We start from the raw sequence: 10,053 nt of genomic DNA, 5'->3' as shown, positions 1-10,053 counted from the left end.
CTACCTTACAAATGCTAGGGATTGTCCTTAAAATTAAGATTGCCCTTAAAATAAAAATAATGTCATGGTCTAACTGCAAAATCTTTCTCTTTATTAAATCCGAACATAAAGTAAACCATTCATCCATTCATCCATCCATCCATCCATCCACCCATCCATCCATCCATCCATCCATCCATCCATCCATCCATCCATCCATCCATCCATCCATCCATCCATCCATCCATCCATCCATCCATCCATCCATCCATCCATCCATCCATCCATCCATCCATCCATCCATCCATCCATCCATCCATCCATCCATCCATCCATCCATCCATCCATCCATCCATCCATCCATCCATCCATCCATCCATCCATCCATCCATCCATCCATCCATCCATCCATCCATCCATCCATCCATCCATCCATCCATCCATCCATCCATTCAACCAACCACACCCATCCAACCACATACCCACCCAATGCATCCATGCTTCCATCCATGCATCCATGAATCCGTCCACCCGCCCATCCATCCATCCATCCATCCACCTAACCACCCAACTACCCACCCACCCACGCACCCATCCATTCATCCATCCATCCATCCATTCATCAATCCATTTTCCATGTAATATCTAATTATATATGCGTGTTATTATTGCGCCTTTTGTTCTCCATTGGTCGACTTTACATGAAGGAAGTATTAAAACTATTTCATTAATTATATAAATGTAAATCTTTGGTTTCGCTCTTTTCTTTAAAAAAAATCAATGCGTTTACGCATGCTCATCTAACTCTTAATCGACGTTATATTTAGACGATAACACACGGCAGAGCTGGGACGGACGTCCATAATCGGCCCGCTGCCGACAAAACGCGGCTATTGCGATCTTAGACGTCCGACCAGCTCTGCCGTGTGTTATAACATATCATACTAGTTTGACCCTTCACTAAAATTTATACAGAACCAGCTCTCCATTCTTTTATTTTGATTCAACTTATTACTCAATTTATGACGTATCTAATGTGACGTAATTTATGTGACGAAACTAACAAGTCTCTGTAGATTTTAGGACAACAATTCGGACGTGGCGGGTCTTATCTAACAGTTAAAGGGACCTTTTCAAATATTTGGCATGTATTGAAGTTTGTCATTAAATGCTTTAAATTGATCAATGAAAACATATGGGATCTAAAAGCTCCTGTAAAAAAAACAGAATAACATTAAAGAAAGAGAAAACGTAACCCGCAACTGGGCTCGAGCCACTGACCGCTGGAGTAGAATTCCAACGTTTAGACAACTCGGCCATCCGTGCTCATACAAAGAACGATGTATTTTAAACTTTATATAAGCAATCCTCTTAGTGTAACAAAATATAACGACAACAACAGAACTCTCCAAATTATTCAATCGTTTCGCGCTGCAACGGGTTATATTTTTCAGGTTTTAAAATCGTCAAAATATGCATATTATGGATATTTAAGAGCTTGGTAATTATTTTTTTTGTCAATTTACCAAAACGTGAAAAGGTCCCTTTCTTTTTTTTAAGCGCCGAACGAATCCAAAACGTATTTCGGAGTTTGTTTGTCATGCATACTTGGGAGCTTCAATAGGAATACAATTATTGTAATCGCTTCGACATTCGATTTCTGATATCGTTTTTTTGGTGACAGTGGTTTACATTCGATACAATCGTTTAAAAAAGTTTTATTTTAAATCTATATACATAAAGTTAAACAAGTGGGATAACAGAAAACGGAATTACACATATTTGTTATTTTATAATTAGATCTATAAGCACCGGTAAGTGTGTCTTTTTCTATAAATTTTGCTGTTTGATGAAACCTTTAAAGCTTAAATAGAGGAATCAATCTAATGTACAGTGGAGCTTCAGTTTCAATCGATATTTGTTCTATCCAAGTAGTGGTGTTCCACGTGTCATTATAATTATGTTACATTATTTCGTTGAGTTATGGCTTAATTTTATTGATCACCGTTGGCTAAGACTAAGTGTGGACTCCATTTTGTTCAGTTGAAGCCGCGCGATCCGATTCTTTTCAGATATGAAAAATCGGCCCGGCTAAGCGGGCCTATATAATTTATATTGTCCCCACTAGATACGAAAAACGACGCGCACGCGACGTCATTTTGTTTCTATTTATAGCAACGATATGTAATATTATAATATTATTAATAAGTTGAATTCATATTGGCTTTGTTATTGAGCTGAAGACAGCCGTATTTGCCTGAGGCCGCAGGTCGAAGGTTAATACGGCTGTCTGAAGCTCTTTTGCAAAGCCAATATGAATTCAAGTAATTAATGACCATTTTATTAATAAACTATAAAATATTATTCAACTAGAGATTTTTTTCGTATCCAATTTTTTTTGGCATGATTTTTTCGTACCGAACATTTTCGTACCCAATTTTTTTTTCGTACCCCAATTTTTTTTCGTAACCAATTGTTTTTCGTACCCCAATTTTTTTGACATACATTTTTCGTAGCCAAAATTTTCGTACCTAATTTTTTTTTCGTACCTAACTTTTTCGTACACACATTTTTGTTCTTACCCCAAATTTTCGTACCCACATTTTTCAAATATGGGTACCAAAAAAATATTGGGTACGAACAAAAATTTGGGTACGAAAAAACTTTGGGTACGAAAAAAATTTGGGTACGAAAAAAAATTGGGTACGAAAAAAATAAAGGTACGAAAAAAAATGTGCGTACGCAAATAAATTTGGGTACGAAAAAAAATTGACTGCGAAAAAAAATGGGTATGAAAAATTTTGGGTACCAATTTTTGTTCAGGATAGATGGGGTACCTGTTAGTATAGCGGGGTATCCAAAAGTATCATTTGAAAATCGGTGTCGAAATTGTCGAAATTTTAGATTCTCATATATGGCCGTGTTTTTCCTGGATTTTGATTGGATGAATCTCATATTTAATTTAGCCGACCTTTTCCCGTATTGGCCGTGTTTTTCCATATGAGCCGCCCTTTTCTCGTATAATGCGAGTTTCGAGCTTTATTGGCGAGGCTCAACTTGTATGGGGCGAACAAATTGAACACATTCTCGTCTAATATTATAAAGTTAATCAATAAATGTAGATGATAAACGTAAGCAAATAATCACTTATTATAAAATGAATAGTCAATATATTTTTAGCATGCATACTTGTTTTATAGCCGAGTCAGGTTGTTATAATTCACATAGCGTCGGCCTTAATGTTCAATAGGCCTAACGGCGTATTGTCAAAAAGACATTATTTCCATGAAGAATGCCACCTCCATATGCAATGACACTTTTGTATTTTAGTATCAAATGATTTCCAACGGCATGATTCACATTAATTTTTACTTAAATGTCGATGTTAATTTGCCTTCAGCGTTGTTAATTTGCAACACGGGGAGCTTTGCATTGGTCTCGTACCGAACCGAATTTAAAAATTAACCGATTTTTTTTAGCTAAATAAGCAGTAGCACTCGTTCTGTGCGTTATAGAACTTATTCAGTTTTTAATTAAATTTCAAATGTGTTCATTCCCGCATCGAATTCGACTTCATTGATTTCAATATCGCATAAAAGCTGAAGGCTAATTTTTACTTATAGTGTAACTTTATACGTGGTGGCGACATAAAAATGGATCGTATTAGATTTTCACATTCAAATAATGATAATTCCCTTTTGAAAGAAATATGAGTGCCAATTTACGAAATGACAGACTTGTTAGAATAAAACCCAGCATTTAAGACATGAAATGATTGCAACAAACAAATTCTTCTAAAATAAAATAATGTGGATACCACATAAAAAAACTTATAATCTGTCAGCGTAATTCTATTGATTTATTTTATGATAATTGTTTGAATGTTTTATTGCATTCATATGAGAAATATATAGTTTTGAAACAATTTGAAATAGCTAACAGATGCATGTATGTGTTTGACTTATTTTGGCATAGTTCTTGGATATCTAATTATTTACTATCTCAAATGTATTAAAAATATTTATACATTCGAACCTCTGTATTTCGAAGACGTCTGATCGCAAAAGTAACGTACAAACTCCAATAAATCTCAACTACACTGACGCTGACAATATAAGTTTACTAATTCATGTATAGTTATCAGGCTTCATTTTCAGATTTGGATTGCGCGCAGCGTATCGTTGAACCTTTCATTTTTTTGTAACTCATTTTAACAGTGATTAGAACAAAAATCACCTTTCTTATCAAGATCCATGTCAGAATATACTTTTTTCTGGTGATTGATACGAAGACTGACGCCAAGTGAAAATGTCCATTATATTTGAGGAGAGAATAGTAAAGTCAACTAGCCTCTGGTGGCCTAACTTGCGAAAATATCCGACCTGACATAGTAAAAAAAAAGCTTTTAATGTTTAGTTACCGTAAATATAATTTACTTTCATTATGTCCTTCAAAAACTAGTACTTATCATAAGGTTTATGGTAAGCTATGTCATGATATCTCTCTAATATAAAGCACTCTATGGCACTCAACCTTTAACGGTGTTCAGAGCAGTTTCTGTACGCCAGTGCATTGGAGAAAGGGATTGAACGCAGCGGGCACATGCATCAGTACGCAGATGCACATTTTCCCAACATTCAGTTTACTGATCCCTTACGTAAAGAATTTTTCGCATTCTATGTTTACGGTATTTGTGCTCATAGGATAAATGCATTATTTGCCCTACTTATGGCCCCATACAGTAAATATATGATGGATTCTTACGTCAATTAAACGATTATGTTGGTACTATTTTTATTTTGGGAATTCTATTGTGGAATCAATAACTATCAATTGCTCTTTAAAAGGCATTTCTCGCATATACTATTTAGGTGTTTAATGGTACGTTATAATTTTTCAATGCTAAGAAGACCTTTTTGCAAAATCATAATGAAAAGGAAATAATATGTCAACAATATATAAACTTAATATTTAATATTTTCGGACTTTTCTTTGAACAGCATATAATAAAGTAAAAGGCATTTCAAAATTGTTTATTCAGTACGATTGCCTTACTTGCAATTTGATTATATTTTAATAATTGGGCTATTTTTCATGACCGTTTTGATTCTATAACATGTAATTAACGCTTATCACCGGGTTATATTTAAATGCATGACAAGATAATGACACAATGAGTACTACGATAAAGATTAATGCTTATTATACCATATCCTAATAAATCTGAAAATATCATTTATTTATTTTTTTTCAACGTTAGTGTATGTAATTGATATATTTTAAGACCAAAGCGTGTCGTTATTTGAAATTGGACCATTTGACATTAATTTATTCCTGTAGAAGGCAATTTATTAATTGAGCATTTTTGAGCAATGTAATCTCCTTTTGCGTGGTATAGGCATGTCAAGCAGTTTAATGTGACCATAGAATTATTTTATCTGAAAAATGAAAAGAGGTATATGCTAAAAGAGCCGTTATTGATCTTTCTCCATTTAAACGTTGATTACAGTGATATGACAAGTATGTGAGATGGTATAAGCGACATTCCGAGGGCCTGTTTAATCGAGAGAGGGTATTTAAAATATAGTGACGTTTAGTCAACTTGTAGCATAGCTGGGTCCTTTATTTATTGTCCGATCTTCATGAAATTTTGTCCGAAGATTTGTGCCAATAATATCTTAGTTCGAAAATGGTTCCGGTGGCTTTCAAAACATAGCCGCGAGAGGCAATGCATTTTTCCTTACATGGCTATATATGGCTATATGAACGAGGTCAAAATGTTTCCGGTTGATTTCAAAACATGGCCACCAGGGGGCGGGGTATTTTGCCTTTTATGGCTGTAGTTAAAACTTTGAACACTTTTTAAGTCACATTTATAGTCCAATAATCATGAAACTTGGTAAGAAGATTTGTCTCAATGATATCTTGGACACGTTCGAAAATGGTTTTGTTTGATTTAAAAACATGGCCGTCTGGGGGTGGGACATATTTCCTTATATGGCTATTGTAAAAACTTGTTAACACTTTAAACGGCACACATATTGTCCTTCTTCTTCATAAGCCTTGGTCAGAACATGTTTATCTTGGATGTGTTTGAACTGGTCCTGGTCTGTATAAAGAAATGGCCGCCAAGGGGCGGGGAATTGATCCTTACATGGCTGTTGTAAAACCAGGTTAGCAATCTAAAAGTTAAATTTTTTGTGCACACTTTATGAAACTTGGTCAGAGCATTTGTTCTAATGATATCTTGGGTTGCATAGAACTGATCAGTTCCTTAGTATCTTATATGAGCGATTTTGGGTCTTTTAGACCATCTTGTTTCATAATACGTGTCGTTTGATTCGATTTGTTTTATAGCCCTTTAAAATACACCATTATTTATATCGATTTCTGAAATAGCTTAAAATTTTAAGAATAATATAATACCAGTTCAGAATATATCGGCTATTGATGCCAGTTTCCGTGTCAATTGTATATTAATTAGCAATATATACCGTGTAATTATGATTGCATGACAAACAGTACGGTGTGAAATTAGACTTGTCGGTCATACAATTCCTCATTAGCAGGAAAGACAAAATGAAAGTGGATAATTAAACGCTTGGATGTTTCATTTGCCAGTTCTCAAATTACGCGGGACAAATCTGTACACCATGGATTCACGAAATGGAGAACAATTTGGAAATCTAGCGAAAATATCCGACGTGTGCGACGTATTAAGCGAAAACTGCTAGAACCTTTTTACACCTCTTTAGTAGGAGGTTGAGATGCATGTTCTTACACACTTTGCCGGATACCCTTAACGCCATCGAAAGCAGGCGCCACCAGTAAAAAATTGAGATGTATGCTTTCTATCACACGTACCTTTAAACATCGTAAGAAGCTGCTTGTGATGCATGCAATTCCACAATGCGCCTAATACCATTTACCCCACCACCAACAAGAGCTTAAAATTCGGGTTTACCAAAACTGTGGCTTATACGCATCCCCCCACCCCCGATATCATGAAGAAGAGCGTTACGCCCTTCCAGATGGCACGTTTACGCAAATTTGTTTTGACTGTAACACCGGTTGCGCAATCAGTGTATGCTTATTTGCATATTCGAATAAAAACTGGATGCATCTTCAATAAGGGAATGATACCAATAAATAAAGTATTAGAGTTTAGAAGATTGGTAAACAATTTGTAGCCCCTAAATAACACTGTAAGAATCGACCATCGTTCCAGCGACTACAAAAACGTTTTTTTTTGTATCGCGTGTTTTTAACAACAAGCAAGAATCTTATTACGGAAAACAGTCAATACTGCCTTATAGCTGAAAATGTTTGTGTCGCAAGTACGACATGTTTACAACAGATAGCTGTCCTTCAAACTAAGCAATTTGTCATTGAATCATCATATATTAAAAACATGCCAATACAGTATATGTGTTTTATATAAAATATAATCAAAATCGTTACGTTCGTTTCATGTTATGCTTAAAAATAAATCGGACAACTTTAGCTTCTCAATAATTTACTACATAGAATATTTGATGAATTAAACAAAATATATCCACGACACTCTGATACTTCTGAACCATATGCGGATGTTGACGCACCTTGCCGCACGTGTATATAATACTTGCATATTATTTTTTGTCGCTTAATTTATTTCTCTCTGACCAATATGATTCGAAAAAAACTAACATTGTGTATAATGTTGGTAAGCAATTGATTAAAAAAAAAACACATTGATGTACACTAAGGCATTTACAGGCTGGTCAATTGTTAAGCAAAGTAATTGAACTTACGCCGGTATCGCACCTGCAACCCATTTATAATACACACATAGCGTCATATTACACGAATGCAATGTATTCTAAATCTTTCTACTTAAATATAGTGAAGTTCTTTTTTTAATTTGTGTGACACGCTGAAATACTTAAAACAAGACATGGGATCACGTGTAGCATAGGGGACTTTGATAAGGCCCGTATTCTGGACTGGTAAAACAACAGCCTTTAAAATACATGTATATAATGGATTCTAAATAAGATACTCTTCAAACTTCAGAACAATGATTCGCATTTGATTGAGTAAACAGGATCGGATATTTATTTATTTAGTGCATGTTTGAGTCGTGATACGTTGGAACTTAGTATTTATTGTTTTACTGCGAGTTGTATTTATCCGCACGCTTTTAAAAGCGTGGGGATATTGTATTGATCTTTGTTTTTTTGTCCGTCCGTTCGGCCACTATCACCGCCTACACTACTAGCACTAGAACCTTGAAACTTACACATATGCTAGCTATGAGCATATGTGCGACGGTGACGACGACGGAATTTTGATCTGACCCCTGGGTCAAAATTTATGGATACATAAATGGATAAAATGGGTAAAAACAATCATTTTACTAACAACATGCGACCCACATGATAATAACCTTTGACCCAGGGGTCACATCAAAATTCCAAATAGTGCACCGTCTCACATATGCTCATAGATACCATGTGGGTAAATTTAAAGGTTCTTGTGCTAATAGTGTAGGAGGAGATAGTGGAGAACCACGCCCACCCAAAACTTTAAAATGGGTAATAAAACCTCATTTTACGAACAATATGCGATGCACATGATAATAACTTTTGACCCGGGGGTCAGATCAGAATTCCAAATAGTGCACCGTTGCACATATGCTGATAGCTACCATGTGGGTAAGTTTCAAGGTTCTAGTGCTAACAGTCTAGGAGGAGATAGTGGACAACCACGTCCATCCACAATTTAGTTGTAACATAACTTCTTCATTTATTCACCAATTGACTTAAAATTAATACTGTACATCTCTCATGACAACACAGTCTATCTCGACCATCCATGTCCACATCACCCACCCCAGGGCCATTGATAAAGGTAAAGGTAGATTGGTTCCCGTCCTCTTTCAAATTTATCGAGAGGTCCACGAGTACTACTTAATTACTTAATTTTTTTTCGTACCCACAATTTTTCGTCCCCATTTTTGACGTACCCACATTTTTTTCGTACCCTTTTCTGTTCGTACCAAAAAAAAATTTCGTACCCAATTTTTTTTGTTCCCAATTTTTTTTTCGTTCTGAACTTTTTTCGTACCCAATTTGTTTTTCGGACCCAAATTTTTTCGTATCCATTTTGTTTCGTACCCAATTGTTTTTGGCATAATATTTTGTACCCAAATTGTGTCGAACCCAAATTTTTCTCGTACCCAATTTTTGTTTCGTTCCCAAATTTTTTTCGTGCCCAAATGTTTGTTTGTACCCAACCTTTTTTCGTACTTAAATGTTGTTGGGCATATTTTTTTCGTACCCGAAACTTTCATACCCAATTTTTTTTCGTACCCAAAATTTTGTTTTAACATAACTTCTTTATTTATTCACCAATTGACTTCAAATTAATATTGAACATCAGTGTTCTGCCGTGGATGCGCCCTTGTGTCATTGGCGCAAAAATATAAGATTTGTCCCCACCCGTTTTCCGTATATGGGTCCACGAGCGCACAGGAATTAGTAATACAAACTAATCAATGCAATTGGTAAGTCGGTAATCGAGTGAGTGTGTAATCAAAACTAATTCTTTCATTGGACGTGACGTCATTTTGCAGCCAATGGTAAATTTACTTTAATAACACTTTATTGCATTGGTAAGTTGCGATTATAACAATCAATAAAAATGGCGGAAAGTGACAGGCCGAAGAAAACAAAATCCATTTTAGTTTTTGTCCTCCAGCAAGTAAAATTAGAAAATATGACGATAATAATAACAACACCCCAACAGAGTCTTCCCAAGTCCCAACATCGTTTAGCAATGACAAAAAAGTACCCCTGGCCCTAAACATACGTTCCAAGCAAATTGGATTCGAAAATTGTCTTGGTCACTGTTTGACAACAACACAATGACATACACTTTGCGCATAAAGCACACAAAAACGCCTTTACTATAGGTAATTCTCATTATCGGACAAGTACTTTGACACACAATGCTGAGTTCAATGACCATAAATCTGTTGAAAGTTTTGTGAATATGTTGACTATTGTTTGACAGTTTTAAAAAGTTTTTAAA

This window comes from Dreissena polymorpha, chromosome 10, assembly GCF_020536995.1.
Source record: "Dreissena polymorpha isolate Duluth1 chromosome 10, UMN_Dpol_1.0, whole genome shotgun sequence".
In the NCBI taxonomy this organism is placed as follows: Eukaryota; Metazoa; Mollusca; class Bivalvia; order Myida; family Dreissenidae; genus Dreissena; species Dreissena polymorpha.
Note: the sequence above shows the minus strand (reverse complement) of the source record.